We start from the raw sequence: 17,720 nt of genomic DNA, 5'->3' as shown, positions 1-17,720 counted from the left end.
TTGTGGTGGTTAGGAGTTAATAATCAGAGCAAGAAAATGTAAATTTTCCCAAGCTATTGTTATACTTTAATGCAAGTGAGAAAACACAACTCAAACAGATAAACACATTACGACACTTTGTTTCGACAAGGGCTCTGTGCAGCCTGAATGGCCAGTCCAGGAGGGTGAGCCCTCGTCATGGTCCTTAGCAGGCCTCACGGCTCGAGGCTGGCAGGGGCAATGGCATGATGGCGGCTGGGCTGCTCTCAAGGCCCTGTCAGGGGCCTCTGGCTTGTCAGGCAGCCCTGAAGGGCCTCCCTGAGAAGCAGTTGGCCTGAGTTCACAGAGCAAGTAGCAAGAGAGGAGTACAGGTGTCAGAAAAAGGCCAACAGGAAGACCCTCCTCTGACAACGTCTATTTTGGGATCCTCTAATTAAAGCTCAGACTCAGCCCTCCTAGTGTGTGATGGTCTGGCCGCCGCTCTGAGAACAATGTTGCCACATTAGCTGGCCTTGGAACATCCTGTGAACAACCCTGACCAAACTATTTCCGATTCTCGCACTCCCCTACCTGTGCTTCCTTCTTGCCACGACCCCCAAGTCTCAACTTGAGCTGTGGAGGTGCTATACTTGGGGGCTGGCTTTGTGTGTGTGTGGGGTGGGGGGCTCCGCTGTGTTCCTGGATGACCCCATCATGGTGAGAGGCACCTTCATTTCCTCCTCTTGCCTTCCCGCTCTGCCTTCCCTGGCCTCCGCCCACCTCCCTGGACAGAGCCTCCACTGCCTGCCTCGGCCCACCTCCGTCCATCAGGGCCGCCCCCACCAGCCCCTGCCGCCCGCCCTGATGTGCCCGTCACTGCTTTCCCGGCATTGCTGGCTGCCCGGCGCCCTTAGAAGCCGCTTCTACCTGCCATCGCCAACCGCCTGAACTGCCCTGCCCGCCGGCCCCGCTGCCCGCATCTGTCCGCTGCTGCCAGCGCCTCTTCCATCCTGTCCTGCCCGCCCTGGGCAGCCAGCCAGCCGCGCCCAGCGCGCTGTCCGTTACCGGCGGCAGCATTCCAACAGCCGCCCTGGGCCGCCCAGCAGCGCTGCGGGGCTGACTGTCGCCGCTGCCCACCTACCCTGCCACGGCGCCCGCCCTGTGCCCTGTGCCACCAGCCGCCCCAGACGATCGCCGCTCTCAGCCGTCTGGGGCTACTTCCAACAACCTCCGCTGGCTCGCCCTTCTCCCCAGCCAGCCGCCAGCACGTGCCAGCTTCCCGTGCTCGCGGTAGGATCAGCCTCACCCAGCTGCCTGCCTCCTGCGGCGTGAGCTTGCCTCTGCCTTCTGCCACCAGCTACTGCAGTGGCCTGAGTGCCGCCTGCTGCCCACTGGCTGCTGCCAGCCGCAGTGTAAGCCGCCTCTGCCGGCTGTCATGTGTCGCGCGAGCCTGCCCGCCAATTCCACGCGCCACTTTAAGCCGCCTTTGCCTGCTGCCACCAGCTGCTGGGGTCCATCCCCTACGCATGCATGCTGGTTGCTTCATCGCCGCTCTAAGCCCCCTCTGCCAACCTACAGCGTTGCTGACCCGCTGCCCACACCCGCTGCCACTTCTGGGCACCAGTATTTGCCGGTTCTGCCCGCTGTCTGCTGCGTGAGCCGGGATCTCCAAGTCCTCCTCCCAGGCCCTAAGCCATCTCTGCCTGCTGCCCTAGGCCTCTGGGGCCCATCCCCTACCCACGCATGCTGGTTACTGCCATTGCCACTACAAGCTGCCTGTACCAGCTGTCATCAGCCACCTCGAACCCGTCTGAGTTCCTCGTGCCTGGATACCGCCTCAGGAGTGCCAGCACCCAGGTCAAGCCGGGAAGCATGGCAGCAGAAAGGTGAGACGGGAAAATGTGTGGGGCCTGGTGTTTGCATGGCTGTGTGACCGGAACAGGCAGGTTTGTGGATGGAAGAGTTGAATATGCTACAGAAGTGTAAGTGCAACTCTGACCCAGTTCATCTGGGCTTGTTGTACCTGCTGTTCAAGCTCTTTGAGTTTGTAGTTTAAGGGACAGCAGGTGTCAGGAGGATTTTGCAAGTATCTGTTAGCTTGGGCTTTTTCCATAGCTCCATTTTCAGAAGTGGAAAAATGTGCCAAGATCGGCCTTGGGACCGACAGCAGGCAGTGCACTGGAATGCTGGATGCGTGCCAAGTGGTGCTTCTAGGTTTATGGCATTATTGCTGCAAGTGATCTCTGGGTATGCGTCTCTCATCCTGGGACATGGAATGCTCCTGGATGGGTCTGTATTGGCTTGCTGGAATGTGAGCTGAGAGCCTTCCCAAGTACTGGCTGGCATTTAGGAAAGCGGCCTGCTCCGTATTGGTAAGATAAAGTTGTACTTCCAGTGGGACTGACCTGTTCTATCTAATTTGCTGATGAGTTTTTCACAGCTGATGCTTTTCAAACATGACATCTTCTGTCAAGCCTGAGAACCAGGCTGACTGATTGAATAATCCAGTGTGTCAGTTGAGCCGGCCCTTCTTTGGGGCAGCCCTGCTTGTCAGGATCACATGGTTCCCGTCCCAGGATTGTTCACTCTCACACATTCTGCATGGATAGTGCAGGTGTGGTCCCTGTGGCCCGGACAGCTGTGTAAGTGCTTAGAAGCACTTGTTCTTCTTGTTAACCCTATCTTAATGGCCTGATGTTTTGTTGTGAAAAGAACCTTTTTTGGCTTCATTTTTAAGGCAGCTTTGTGTGTGAGGGAACTAAAACAAATAATGTAGGAGTGGGTCCCATGTCTTAGAACTCTGTCAACCTGCATGTATGAGTGATTCATGATTGTTTGTCTCTCTGAGTGCACATTTATCCTCATAGTGAATATCTGTGAAAGTGGAAAACACTTGCTTTAGTTCTGTGAATGTCATGGTCACTGCATGCAGGCTGGGTGTGTATTCAGCCTTGTACAGTCATGGTGCTGAGGACAGCGATCAATAGAGATGCCGTGCTGATGCTAAGTAGAGATGGGCTTGACATCTACTGTGTATAATCACGACTTTGCTTTCATGTTGCAGTAGCCATTTCCCCCTGTGCTGTGTGCTTCTGTTTGGGCATTCCAGGGCAGTGCAGCAGACAGGACACGGGCTCTGCCTCTCTCCTGGCTTGACCTGTGTTTTGTTGGTACTCAGATTGGTTCTGGCTGGCCTTGAGAAATTTGACAGGGGTCTGTGTGGAGGGAGAACTTTTCTCTGGCAGAGATGAAGACATCAGCAGTTGAGCGTGGAAGTGTGGTGGTGGAGGCATGTCTGAAAACCAGAAGCCCTCGAAAGGAGCAACGGATGTGGGCTGTAGGAAAAGCCAGTGTGTTGAAGCTACAAGACTGTGACCCAGGGCCAAGTTACACAGAGTCCTTTAAATGTCATGCTGTGGGATTTGCAAATACAGAACTGAGGTCAGGTCGTCTTGCTCTGTTTCTGTGGAAAGGATTAGTTGAAGTGCAGGAAAAAAAGGCCAAATGTGTTGCTGTTTTGTTGTCCAGTCTTAGGGAAGAGACCATTACAGATGAAGACTAAGCCGTCATGTGGGCTTCTAATTTAGTCTTTCAATGCTAAGAAAACTAGCTTGTCTTTTAATATGTCTCTCTGGAATATCAGATCTAAGTTTTAAAAAGGTCAGAAATATGTGAGTAAAACATTGCAACAGACAGAATGAGTTCATTTGCTTCGGTAGAGACATTTAACAGGAAATACATTGGCTCTTCATCCCCACTTGCTACCATAGAGCTCCTCCGATCCAGGCAGTTGCCCAGTGAAAGGACATCTGCTCTTCACTGTAAGCACTGGGAGCACTCCTGAGTTGACATGTATGGTGTGACTTAGAGTAGCATACTGTGAGAAGGATCCAGGAATCAGGGCGTGGTAACTTTCAGTGCTCACCTGCAGAGTCTAGAAGGGAAGGCTGGAAAGTGAGCTGTATCAGAGCACTTCCCTTTTTAAGAATGATGGAAGTGTTGAAAGTTGGTGGCCATATGGCTGCCAGTGGGTGCCAATTCATATCCAGAGTGCTTCAGTTCTCAATGCAACTTTTATGGCCTGGGAAATCAGATGATGTGGCTCAAGTTGTTGCACTCATGTGGCAAACCAAGTGGAGGTTCTTGGCTCCTGGCTACAGATTGGCTCAGTTTCAACCATTGCATCCATTTAGGGAGTGAACCAGCAGTTGAAAGATCTCTCTCTCTCTCATTCTGTATGTAACTGTGACATCCCAAGTAAAATAAGCCAATCTTTATGAACAGCTGTGTCTACAATGCTGGCTTCCTGCACGGGAGGCGATCAGTGTCCTGGCTTCTGTCACTCCAGTGCCACTCTCTGCTATTGACCTGAGAAAAGCAGCGGAAGAAGGCCCAAGTGCTGGTGCCCTGCCACTATTTGGCATTCCTAGAAGCAGCTCTGGGTGCCTGCGTTCAGCCTGGCTCTTCCCTGGTAAGTGGTGGCCGTCTAAGGAGCAGATCTCCACGTTCTCCCTCCATCTGTATCTCGGAGTCACACACACACACACACACACACACACACACTTAAAGGATTGCTGATCTTGTAGCCAATGAATGAGAAAGGGTAAGAGATGCATTTCCATCTGCTGGAGAGTTTCACTCATGCCTCAATGGCTGGTTTTGGTGCAGGTTGAAAGCAGGTGCCTCTTTGGGTCTCCCAGGTGCTGTGATGACACCTGGGCCACATTCCACTGGTTTCCTAGGCACATCAGCAGGGAACTGGACACTCATATGGAATCCTGCCATCACAGTCAGCGTCTTACTCCATTGAGCCACAGCACTTGCCCAGCTCCTGTTTGCCTTATTTTTTTCCTTTTATTCCCTGAAAGATATCCAGTAAAGTTTTCCTGTAACTTCCAAGTTTGACGTTCTTGCTTTTCTTTTTTTTTTTTTTTTAAAGATTTATTCATTTTTTATTACAGCCAGATATATACAGAGGAGAGACAGAGAGGAAGATCTTCCGTCCGATGTTTCACTCCCCAAGTGAGCCGCAACGGGCCAATGCGCGCCGATCCGAAGCCGGGAACCTGGAACCTCTTCCAGGTCTCCCACGCGGGTGCAGTGTCCCAATGCATTGGGCCGTCCTCAACTGCTTTCCCAGGCCACAGGCAGGGAGCTGGATGGGAAGTGGAGCTGCCGGGATTAGAACCGGCGCCCATATGGGATCCCGGGGCTTTCAAGGCGAGGACTTTAGCCGCTAGACCACGCCGCCGGGCCCGACGTTCTTGCTTTTCACAATTTGTGACATTCATGAGACATTCATGTTTGATATGTTGACTGTTGTATTGGTTTGCCTTTTTTTCTTAGGTTTTAGCACGGTGATGTTGCTCTCCCCAGGCCCTGAGCTCACCATCAGGACCTGCAGCACGTTTGCTGGTATCTCGGTCCTGAGCTCCGTGACGTTTTCTGCCTGTCCAGGCATGATCAACACACACTGGGGCATCTTGTTGCAAGTTCTAGTGGGACCTGTGGTCACAGGCAGCACTGGCATAGGACCACCCAGGTGCTAGGAGTTGTGGTGGCTTGCGAGCACATGGTGCTAGTGGGACCTGTGGTCACAGGCAGCACTGGCATAGGACCACCCAGGTGCTAGGAGTTGTGGTGGCTTGCGAGCACATGGTACTAGTGGGACCTGTGGTCACAGGCAGCACTGGCATAGGACCACCCAGGTGCTAGGAGTTGTGGTGGCTTGCGAGCACATGGTACTAGTGGGACCTGTGGTCACAGGCAGCACTGGCATAGGACCACCCAGGTGCTAGGAGTTGTGGTGGCTTGCGAGCACATGGTACTAGTGGGACCTGTGGTCACAGGCAGCACTGGCATAGGACCACCCAGGTGCTAGGAGTTGTGGTGGCTTGCGAGCACATGGTACTGGGAGAAGCACTTGGCCCTTGAGGGGTAGGGAATAGCCTCTCACATATGTGGCTGCACCAGGCCTTGGTTGGGTTGGAGCACCGTGGAAGACATGACCACAGGGGGCACAGTGCAAGGAGTTCTTGCATGGTTGAATGGCTGGTGCCTGCTGAAGTCAAAACTGTGTTGGAAGCCCTTGCTGATGTGGACGAGCTGCGTGGCTTATTGTAAAATGTGTCCTGTCAGTGATGGTGACTGAAACAAAAATGGGAATATACCAAACACAAACCTCATGTCTGTCAGTTTTTTTGCCTTTCTTGTAGAAAAAAATGTAGCTTTTGCTTTTAAAGGGGGAAGAAAATTAAGTGTCGGTGTCTTAGGTAATTATTTAATTTCACAATTTCCCTGGCAATATTTTTTTAATTTTTAATTTTTTTTTTTTAAAGATTTATTTTATTTTTATTACAAAGTCAGATATACTGAGAGGAGGAGAGATAGAGAGGAAGTGGAGCTGCCGGGATTAGAACCAGCAGCCATATGGGATCGAGGCGAGGACCTTAGCCACTAGGCCACGCTGCCAAGCCCCTAATTTTTCATTTTTTAAAAGATTTTTAAAATTTTTTATTGGAAAGTCAGATATACAGAGAGGAGGGGAGACAGAGAGAAAGATCTTCCGTCCAATGATTCAGTCCCCAAGTGAGCGCAACGGCTGGTGCTATGCCAATTCCAAAGCCAGGATCCAGGAACTTCTTCCAGGTCTCCCACACAGGTGCAGAATCCCAAGGTTTTGGGTCATCCTCGACTGCTTTCCCAGGGCACAAGCAGAGAACTGAATGGGAAGTGGAGCCGCCGGGATTAGAACCGGTGCCCATATGGGATCCCAGTGTGTTCAAGGTGAGGACTTTAGCCACTAGGTCATGGAGCTGAGCCGGGCCCTATTTTTTTCAGTTTTAAAGAATGTATAATGTTCAGTGAGGTAGAGAATTTTGTAGTGATCTGTATTTTCCTTTGTGAGGCTGAAGACTAGTATATTTTTTACATGCAAAAAAACCTTAGCAGAGGTTAAATTGGGGCAAGCAATGTGACATAGAAGAATGTGTAGTTATTACCATATTTCATGTTTTTAATGATTAAATAAATGTTTTTATAATTATGAAATGACCACAAAGACAGAAATTTTTCTATGCAACAGCTAAAGAAGAAGTTACAAGTCTGTTGTGCTGGACCCTTATGTGTGGTGGATTCTGCGCATCACTACGAATGCTCTGTTTCCAGGTGGTCTGCCAGCAACAGGACCATGGCTTGTTTGGAGGAAAAAAGACCTCTCCACCTGCAGGGCGAAGTCCACAGGAAATGGAAGGTTGCTCGCTGGCTGCATCAAAGCACACACTGGGAGACAGCACCCCAGCCCAGCGAAGACGCAGGAGATATTTGTGGGTTTGGGAGGAGAGCATGGAGTAGCAGTAATTAAAGGTAACTCACCTTCTGCAACCTTGAACAGTTGGGAGACTAGGAAATCCCACGTTCTTACTACAAGCTGTGCTTTGATTACACCAATCCTGGGCAAGGGCCCAGTCCCTTGTTCTTTGCGTTAGTGTTTGCTGTTGGTTCTTGGAAATCTTGCTTAGGTCCAGCTCATAATGGAGAAGGAGAGTCAGGGTAGGGCTGCGTGCACAAGAGCCACTAATCTCTGAGCTTCTCCTGTCCCATACTTTAATAAACACACTGTACAAATTTGACAGGCTTGTAATATTTCTCGTAGCAGCAATATGATTGCAATCCGTAGTGTGCATTTTCTACACAAATACCTCTCAGCTGTTTGCCAGTTGCTAGTTCTCACACATGTCTTAGTGCTTCCCTCTTGTATGCATCTTTACTCATGTTAAGCTTCCTCAAATTGTACATAGATTGATAAGGTGACTAATAAGCTGATTAAGAAGATTGGCTTTTCAGAGTCATTCTGTGTAAAAACTGAAGCCGCTGTGCTGTAATTGGAGCGTGCTTGGATTGATGCTTGACCAATTTTGGATGAGGAGCAAAGGTTTGCCAATAAGAGTGTCTGTAGGTAAATGGGATGTGTGTGATTCTTGAGGTTCTGGTGGGAGTCAGATCGTGTCATTTTCTCTTAAGGTATTCCATACCTCATTTCTCCTCAGACTACAGTGTGTGTACCTTACCTAGGACTGCGCTAAAATTTACAGCTGTTTTGAATTTCTCAAAAATTTTCTGAAGTATTGTTCATTTTACGTAGTTAGTTTTGTAGCATAATCTCAAATTTGGTGTGCCAGGCTTCACTCATTTGAATGAAGTACCAGTCTGGAGCCAACAACCTGAGAGGTGAAATGCTACACCACGTCCTGGGCAGCGGAGGGCAGCAAAGAGCAGTGGAGGAGGTGGTACTTGATGTCAGCTACTGGGGATCCTTCCTGGGTGGAGGCAAAGATGTGGGCTTCCAGATGGCCAGCAGGAGGAGGGATCATTACAATGAAGGAGAGCAGAGTAAATGAGACATGTACAGGGTTGACATGTGGAGTCAAAGCTGAAAGTGTTACATCTGCCCTTGCGGTGGGCAAGAGGCAAGAGAAAGCACAGATCAGAACACTTTTGTACTGATTGCTATTCGCAGTCTGTCTGATGCAGGTCAGATGGCTTAAGGCAGCAGGCCTCTAAAGGCAGTGCTGGGAGCTGATGCAAACGGGCTGTGTGGGGCTGGCAGCGATCTGCACACAAGACTGAGGAGTCCAAACCAGGAGGTGGAGAAGAGTCACTGAGTCCAGAGTTCAGTGGCAGAAATGATAGCATCGTACGCAGATACAGGAAGTGGTGAAGCTGCAGGTGCATGCCAGGAGTGTGATCTTGCCACCTACCTGAGCAGGATGTGCTTTCCCGGTGCTGCATATCTTCCCCTTCTGCGTATGGGAAACCTGCTTGTTTGCAAAAACATCGTGTGATTCAGAAACCAGAGAAGCTTCAGTCTACCAGTTGTTGGACGTCTGCCCCCCTTGCAGCACACTCCCCTTAGCTTCAGTTTCTCCATCTGTAATTCTCGTCTCAGAAGCTGATGTTGAGGTAATGAAACAAGTGTCTTGTCATTTGGTTTGCTCAGTGGGCCTTATTGTGTGACGCCTTCTCTCCCGTTTCTCTTTGTGCTTGCTCAAACACCCATACCGCCATTTGCTGTTCAAAACCAGTGTCTTCCTGTCTTCTATAAGCATGCAGGACGCTAACAGTGAAGTACTATGTACTGTGTAAGCTGTCTTGCTAAGTTCCCTATTCTTTGGTTTCCCGTTACAGTCATGTCAGCCCTCTGAGGTGCTTTGGAGTTGGGGACACTGAGACTTCAATACAATCACTGATTTTGCCAGTGTCCCATACGTGGCAAGTACTGAAAGGGGATTCAAAAGCCACGTGGTCTGATTGTCATGCTTTTGCACTGGTCACTATGCACCCTTCTTCCCTATGTAGACAGTTCATCATTCATCCAAAAATTCAAGAGTAGAAGTAGAATGAAGAAATATTTGTTTGTGATGTGCAATAGCATTGCAACTGGCAAGACATCATATTTATACCATTTCCTCTATTCAGTATTTAGGATGGAAAGTCCAGAGTTCAATGACAGAAATGGAAATAGACCTGTGGATTGAGTCCACCACCTCAATCCCATTTTGGAGCCCGGACCTCTCTCTTTCCTTGCCAAGCAAGGGCCCGGTGCGAAGGTGCTGGACTATGAAGCAGGAAGAGCAGCTGAGTCGGGGGAGGCTAAGGGATCATTGATTTTCAACCTTCAAAGCTGTAAGGTTCATAAACTTTTTCTTTTGACAGATTACCTGTTAAAAAGGGGTTTTGTTATAGGAACAGAAAATGGGGTTTTATATATATATATGTATGTGTGTATATATATATATATATATATATATATATAGTGTTCATGCTGTTGTATCTAATGTTATGTAATTTCACTATCAATTAACACAGTAAAAATAGTATTGTATGGTTTTGGGAAATATTGCCACTTGGGCAAACTGAATGAAAGATTTAAGGAATATCCATATTCTTTACAATTTCCTGTACAGGAATGATTATCTCAGATTAATTTCAAAGAATTGAAAGTCAGGGCCCAAGTACAGCAGACTGACTGGGAGTTGTCAGTTTGTCAGTTATGGCATGAGCCTTAGAATTCTGACATCATAGTGGTGGGCTGGCCTGCCTACTGCAGAACCCTCAGTCTTTCCTAAGGTGTATGCCTGTCTCCACATTGTTGATTTATATACCCAGCTAGAGGAAAAGAAAGAATGTCATCAATACCTGAAAACAACTCCAACCCATCCCAAAACAACCCAGACGCCAAAGACACAAGGTATTCTTTTTATACTTCTACTTAACCTAATAATAGAGAGTAATTCGTAATTTTGTTGATATCACGAGAAGATACTCAGGTTCTCCTGATGGAGACAACTCCTCAGTCCCACGGGAAACAATTCCCCCTTAGGTTTTTCTTGTGAAAAAAATTCTAAGAAGGAACCGTCCTGTTTAGGAAAGAGTTTTGTATTATTCTCAGTCGGATGTGTTCATGGCCACACAGACCTGTTGGGATGTGGTCCCAATGCAACCAATCTATACCTAAGCATGACTTGTTGTTTAAAACGTTTGGATACTTGCAGTTTTAGTTGGTGTTTTTAGCATTCCCACACTCCCTTAGATTTGAATACTGATTTAGATGAGACGGGGAGCATCATATTTGTGGGGAATCAATATATCCAAGTTGTAAGGACATCTTTATCACCGTATTTTTTACATGTGGTAAGTGTCAGATTGCCTGCTGAAGTCATATTTTGAGTGCTTGGAGAGTGGAAGTTGTGGTCTCCCTTTTAGTATTCCTTACAGAGTGCTGTATGGTGGCTAGAGAGGAATATTCATTCAGTTAGTGAATGGAACTATACTCTCTTGTAAGACATCAATTGCTTTAAAAGATTAGGAGCATATGATTCCATTTTCTTGCAAAAAGGAAGCAGACATATTTTTCTTAGATCATATCTGTTGCATTTATAATTAGAATGAATTAGCATCACATGCATGTGGAGAACTTAACAGTTGAAAATTCCTTCTGACATTTGACTTTAACTTGCACTCTGACCTGTGGATAGATAAAATGTTTGCAGATTACATATTCTGTTTTCTGTTACCCGTTGCCTCTCGCACACAGCCCATTAGAGACAGTTGAATTCTTGATTTGCTGTGATCTTGAGCACTTTCAAGCCTTTCAAAACTAGGATTTTTCTTCTTCATTTTCCTCAAGCGTCTACTGGTCTCCACTTATTGCTAATTGTAAATTCATGTTCAAACTTTTAGATGCTTATTGGCAATATCACAGTCTGAGGATGGGAAAATCTTTGGTTACAATAATGATCAGAAACAGCCTCAGAATCACAGAAATTTCTTCTTACAGACCTGTAGGCCCTATTTCCCTTGAGTTTCTCGGGGACCTCTGTTTAGGATCCTCTAAGCCTGGTCAAAGAGTTGGCAGACTGCACCTCTTCCCAGGGAGTTCAGGCTGAGTGCCTGACAGTTGCTGTGTTTTTCCTTCGCAGGCCTGTATTCTTCCTTGAATGTGTTCTCTAACACCTGATGTGCCCTCTGCTCTTTCAGACCTTTAAAACATGGAACAGCATTAGTTTTAGTCAGAGATCCTTGTTGAAGAAATAGAGGGTATAGTTTTGTCAGGTGTCACTCCAAATGTTGGCACAATACTTGTTCCGTCTTTGGTCATTGTATTTGGTCACTGACTGTCTGCTCTGTGGCGTGTCATGTTTAGCAGGCCCAGACAAGAAGGCATGACTCCACCAGAGCAACCCCGCCGCCGCCTTTTGGTGCATGGACCCATGAAACTAACGAGAAATGGTCAAACTACGAAACACCAAGCCTTTCTCTACAGCGATGAATTACTCATATCGAACACTAGGTAGGTACATGCCGGGCATACTTTCCTGGTTTTAAAATTTGTTTTCATGGATAGTTTTTCTCAGCAAACAGAATGGTTTTGCTTTAGTCTTTGCAAAGGTTTTGTGGTTTTCCCTTATTTGTGAAGTATTCTGGGAAGGTTTGTTTTCATCTTTTCCCTTTAGGAAATGCAATCAAGAATGGGCGAGTCAGGGTTCCTCTTTCTTGGGACTCAAAGAGATGCTAAAATAGGAAGCAGACAACTGAAGGTTGTGATAAGTGTAGTCAGTGATCTTTTAGGGGGATAGAAATGGTGCAGAGGATAAGGTATAGTGTCAGAGATGAGTCCTCGCAGCATTTAAACTGTGCCTGTGGCATGAAAAGCAGCCACCTGTTCTAGGCTGAGTGCCCCATCTTTCTGACAAGCTGCTTGACCGAGGACACCAGAGGCCCGTGCTGGGTGAAGATGGATGCTCCTGGAGTTCACTGCTTTTGACAAGATGATATGAGAGATTGAACAAGTTGCTCAGCATCCAGGGCACATAGCATAGGGTTTTGACAGATCCCAGTAAGGAGTTGGGAGATTTTTACTAAGGGTTTTTCTTGTGGAAGTGACAATATCAGGTGGGTTACATATTGTGACTGCGGGAGACAGTGGATTGGAGAGCAGCAGGCAGCAGTGAAGGACAGAGACTGGATGTGATAAGCCAGGTCTCCAATTCCAAGAGCCCCACCATGGGAGTGACAGAGAAGGCAACCTAAATGTCAGCTGGAACTGGTTACTCTTCTCTTAGTCCTGGACACAAATGCAGGAACTTTCCAGCCTGGAACATGCTGACTGTTGAATACACAGCTGCAAAGAAAGAACAGAAGGAATGAACTGATGTGCTAACCTGCCACTCCCACGTCTTCGTAATCATAAGACAGAGAATAGCTTTAAAAATCTCTTGAAGAAACCTTTGCTGTGAATAGAGACAGATGAAATCTTTATGTTCTGCCCTACCTGAGCCTCCAGTCCTGCCTGGCCTAGTGAAGACTGCAAGACTTGGGCCCACTTTCCTAAAATGCAGTCACATCTGAGTGACAGTAAAGTGAGGTCTGGTGGGTCAGGTACATGTCATGTGCACTATGATATATTAAGAATATCCTTTATGTCCCCTTGCCTACATCTTGCCTCGATTCTTTGAGATGCGATTCCTTTTGCTGTGTTCCAAAAGACTTTGATTGAGATTGAGAGTGATTTGAGATTTAGATACATTGAATGTGTTTTCACACTAATGTTATTCCAAGATTTTATATATTCAGTCTCTCCCTTAAGACAAGGTTGGAAATTAGTCATACAGTATTCAACTTTTGTTCAGCGCCTCCCCTCCAACACTATTCAATTCAGTAAGATATAGATAAGCAATGAATAAGCAATTCTCCTAAAAGTAACACCTTTAAAATATAGAGAATGGTGTGCCCCTCACTGAAGTCAGCATTAAGAAAGACAAACAGCTCACATTCCCTGATTGCCTTTCATCACTTCTCTGTTCTCAGGTGCTCCTGGGTCAGCCCTCACTGGGCACACTTAGTCTCACTTGTAGTGTGGAATACATGGGAATGGGGTGTGCTTGACCCTGGAACGGGGAGAACAGCTGTTCGCACCATGTTTAAGCAGCAAGCATCTCATTTGATTTCTTTTTCCCTCTAGATACAAAAACAACTTCAGATGGAAATACCAGATTCCTCTTAAAACATTATGGCTTGCCAAAGGTGATGAAGGGGAAGGCGACGCCCACAAAATAAGAACATTTCAGTTGGGATGGCCTATGTATAATTTTACCGCCAAGGTTTTGTGAGTACCACTTCTGTGTCTTGCTCTGTCACTTTGATATGGACAGTCATAGTCATCTTTGCCTTGCCTGGAAAATGGAGAGAAGTGTAATTAAATTTCCACAGACTTTTATTTTTTTTTTTAAGATTTTTATTATTATTGGAAAGCTGGATATACAGAGAGGAGGAGAGACAGAGAGGAAGATCTTCCATCCCATGATTCACTCCCCAAGTGAGCCGCAACGGGTTGGTGCGCGCCGATCCGATGCCGGGAACCAGGAACCTCTTCCGGGACTCCCACACAGGCGCAGGGTCCCAAAGCTTTGGGCCGTCCTCGACTGCTTTCCCAGGCCACAAGCAGGGAGCTGGATGGGAAGTGGAGCTGCCGGGATTAGAACTGGCACCCATATGGGATCCCAGGGCTTTCAAGGCGAGGACTTTAGCCGCTAGGCCACGCCGCCGGGCCCCACAGACTTTTATTGTGGGGAAAGTCAAACATCTTAATGTGCTACTGACTCACATTTGGCCTTCAACCATGGCACAGACATGTCTTCTTCTTTCCCCCCAAAGCTTGATGTGCCAGTAAGTGCAGGGATCAGGGATTGAGGGTCCACGGAGAGTGGGTATTTTGAGTTGATAGAGAAAGAGTTGAGGGAGCAAACCTCTGTGATCCCTCTCCAATATCCTCCAGCTTCTACACCGAGACATTTGTTTCAACTAGAATTTCTGTTTGTCGTGTTCACTGACATGGCATCTAAAATACGTATTTGGTTCATGGGTGTGAGGTTTCCAAGGATAGTTTTGCGATTGATAATAGGAACAGTGCTCCGTTTCCTGGAAGTTGTGAGAGTAACCGTTGAGTAGAGGGAGGTGATGGGACTCATGCCTGCTGCCACAAAGAGGCCCACAGCACATCCTATGTGGGATTCTCCCGGGGAAAGTCCATCATGTGTGCTCAATGTCATTGTTTACTCTCCTCTCCTCTCTACGACAGTCTTACAGGTCACTCTGAATTTGAGACCATGGAAATGTCTCCCAGTTGTTAATGCCAATTATGAGATGGAGATGTTGATTGAGGGAAAATATGTGTGATGCTTATTGGGAGGAAATAGTCATTTGTACCATTCTCTGCTTTTCCGTAAAAAATTATCTAATGGTCCTTAGGATCTACTGCTCAGTGTCTTCTCAGTCTTTCAAGTGGTGTGTGGGACTATGTGGTATTTTTGAGAAGTTTGACTAGATACTTTTTTGAATGAGGGTCAGTGTGGGCACTAGATAGATACAGGTTATGTTGCCTATGGAGCTATGTGAGCACAAACATGCCCAGGACGTCCAGGGTACAATACATTCTCTGTTGGCTGTATCACTTTTATGCAAGTCAACATGAGTCACTAGAAGCAGTGCCCATGTGTGTAGGAGGATGTGCAGCCAAAGAAGGGTCTAATTTGCTGTTGAAATATGTCCTGATAAGATATAGAAGTGCAGAGTGGAGGAGCTCTTAGTGCTAGAAACAGGAAATGTTGCAGACCCTGAAGAAAAATCTGTGCTTGAGCAATTCTGCTCTGGAATATAGATGTAAAAAAAATCTGTAAATGTGCAATTACCCCATGTTTTTTTTATCCACCAATGTTCCCAGTAGCACTGTTTGAAATAGCCAGTACCTAACCAAGAAATCACATGTTCAGCAACTGATGAATAGATGGGATGGTCAAGGAGTGGTGTAGGATCTGGCAGTGGGGAGAATTGGAAATGGCTTCTTTTGGAGTTCAGGGTTCTTGGGATAATGAAAATATTCTGAACAAGCTATTATTACAGATGCTTTTACAGGATGGTGAATGTACCTAGGCACACAAGCGGTCAATGATCTGTCATTAGCCACACCCATTTTGAATGCTAGTAATTGATAAGTCCATGTATGTTTGAGCCTTGGAAACTTTTCACATTAGATATTAAATGAACCAGTGATATACCAGAAAGGATTTTAAGCATGTATCTTTTGGCAGAAGGAGATTTGAGCTTCTTCAACGTATCATAGTTCTGAAACAATGTTTCCTAGGCATTCATTTAACATAGGACAATTCGACAATCACTATGAAGTACAGTAATACAGGTCCCACACTCCTCCCCAACGAGTAATATCCTTCTTCCCGTGGCGAGCCTTCCACCCACGTCACTAATCTCTTCATTGGACCTTTGCCTGAATCATAGTACTTGCTGTACTTGAATAACACTTCAAGATAGCAGAGCACTCTGAGGTCTAATTCCTGGCAACAGGCTTACATCATCAGTTCAGTGATGTTCCTGCAGTCACTGAGTTAGCATGCCATAGCTGCAGTTTGGGCTTTAGCTTCAAGTCAGTGTGGTGTACAAGGGCTGAGTCCGTCCAGAGCACCGGTATGAGGGGGCAACCATTTACACCTGAGCTCCTGTTCCCAGCTCGTGTCTGCTAGTGTTTTTATCTGAGCTGATAGTCTAAATTAGATGGAATCAGTCTTTTACATAGGTTAACATGTTCTCCCACTTCTCTCTTTGCAGTTCTGTGGCGTTTAAGGAAAAGTGGACTAATCTACTGGACAGGTATTTCCGCAGTCTACACCTTCTGTATCTTTAGTTTGTGATAAGAGAACATGTATCCCTGGAAGTGGTGCCCTCACATCATATCCCCCAGTAACGCTTTAGATAATCTTCAAATAATTTTTCACTTGGATATCCTCTGCAAGTACTATAAAGCATGTTCACTCATTCTCATGAATGTTCTTTTCATTGTTGAAGTTCTAGCTGCTCCGCTTGTTCTTTCTCTGCCTAAAACCTTTTGAATGCAGCAACTGCTGCGCTTGGTATAGAGTGAGTTCTCCCCAATACAGGTTACTCTATGCCTTTAATCCTCAAACTACACTTCACAGCACTCATTATTTTCTGGGCCGTGTGTTCTTTTTCCTGAATTATTTTCCTACTCATATTTTGACCTTGGTAAGATTCTAAATGTACAAGAGCCCTCTAAATATTTATATCGTATAAGCGTAAAACCGCTATGGATATATGCACAGAGTAATACGTGTATAGTCCCTGTATAAATATGTGTATTAAATATCTCTGGCAAGGGTTTTGCATATGTAAATGACAAGATATAAATAGAACAAATTTGCATCATGAGTTGATTTGAAAGGAATTATTAGCTAATTGATCTATTTTGGGTTCTTTATGAATTTTATTAGGTATATCACTGATGCCAAAGAATTAGAAGGCTTATCAAGTTCTTTACTGAAAATTGACTTGAAGAATATCAGCATCTGTTCCCGCGTAAGTGTGTTTTTTGCTAAAAACTTGAAACTGCAATTATGTGACTCAAGCATAATGAAAGAGAACCACACAGAGCCGGAGTGTCGGAGAAAGTGATAGACATTACAAAGCAGGAAAGGAGGAGCAAAATAATGGGAGAGAGGAGGGAAGAGGGAGAAGACAGAAGGAGGAGAGATGCAGTGCAGTGACGGAGGTGGGAGAGTGAGCTTTTCAAAAGGACTTTCTATTAACGTGTCTTCATGTATACATGCAAAACGTCATGTGTGTACAGGTCAACATTAGGTTATATGAAGCGATAGGAATTCAGGATCACTCAATGCGCATGTTAAGGAAGAATATCTCCTGTTAAACATGCACAAAGCTTCATTAAAAAAAATATTTTCCTAAGCCAGTATTCTGAAATTAAATCTTCCCGTTCAACTTTTACTACCTTCAGATCATGGATTTATTTTCAGTTTTGTTTTAGTGTTTTTTATTAAGATATTCTTACTGATTTTGATAGCCTGGTTTAAGATGATGGTATGTGCGACATAGTGACAGGTTTATCATGCACCATCCAGGCTTTACCCAGATGTGCCTGTTTGGTGGTATTTTGCCCTATCTGCTTATTTCTTTTCATTGTGTCCAGATATGCATCTTTGTGTGCCTGTACATACTGTACAGTTCAATCTTTGAACACCTACATTATCCTAAAATAAAATTATATTCTTGGGTAGCCACGATGCAGTGCTCATCTGGACGCTGGTGTAAACAATATTTTCAGCTGTTTTTTGCGTTCCCATTGATAGTTTACACTGTGACGCTCCTTTTCTTGGACA

This window comes from Ochotona princeps, chromosome 3 (genome assembly GCF_030435755.1).
Source record: "Ochotona princeps isolate mOchPri1 chromosome 3, mOchPri1.hap1, whole genome shotgun sequence".
NCBI classification, from domain to species: domain Eukaryota; kingdom Metazoa; phylum Chordata; class Mammalia; order Lagomorpha; family Ochotonidae; genus Ochotona; species Ochotona princeps.
The sequence above is the reverse complement of the archived record's forward strand: the minus strand, read 5'-3'. Positions refer to the sequence as shown.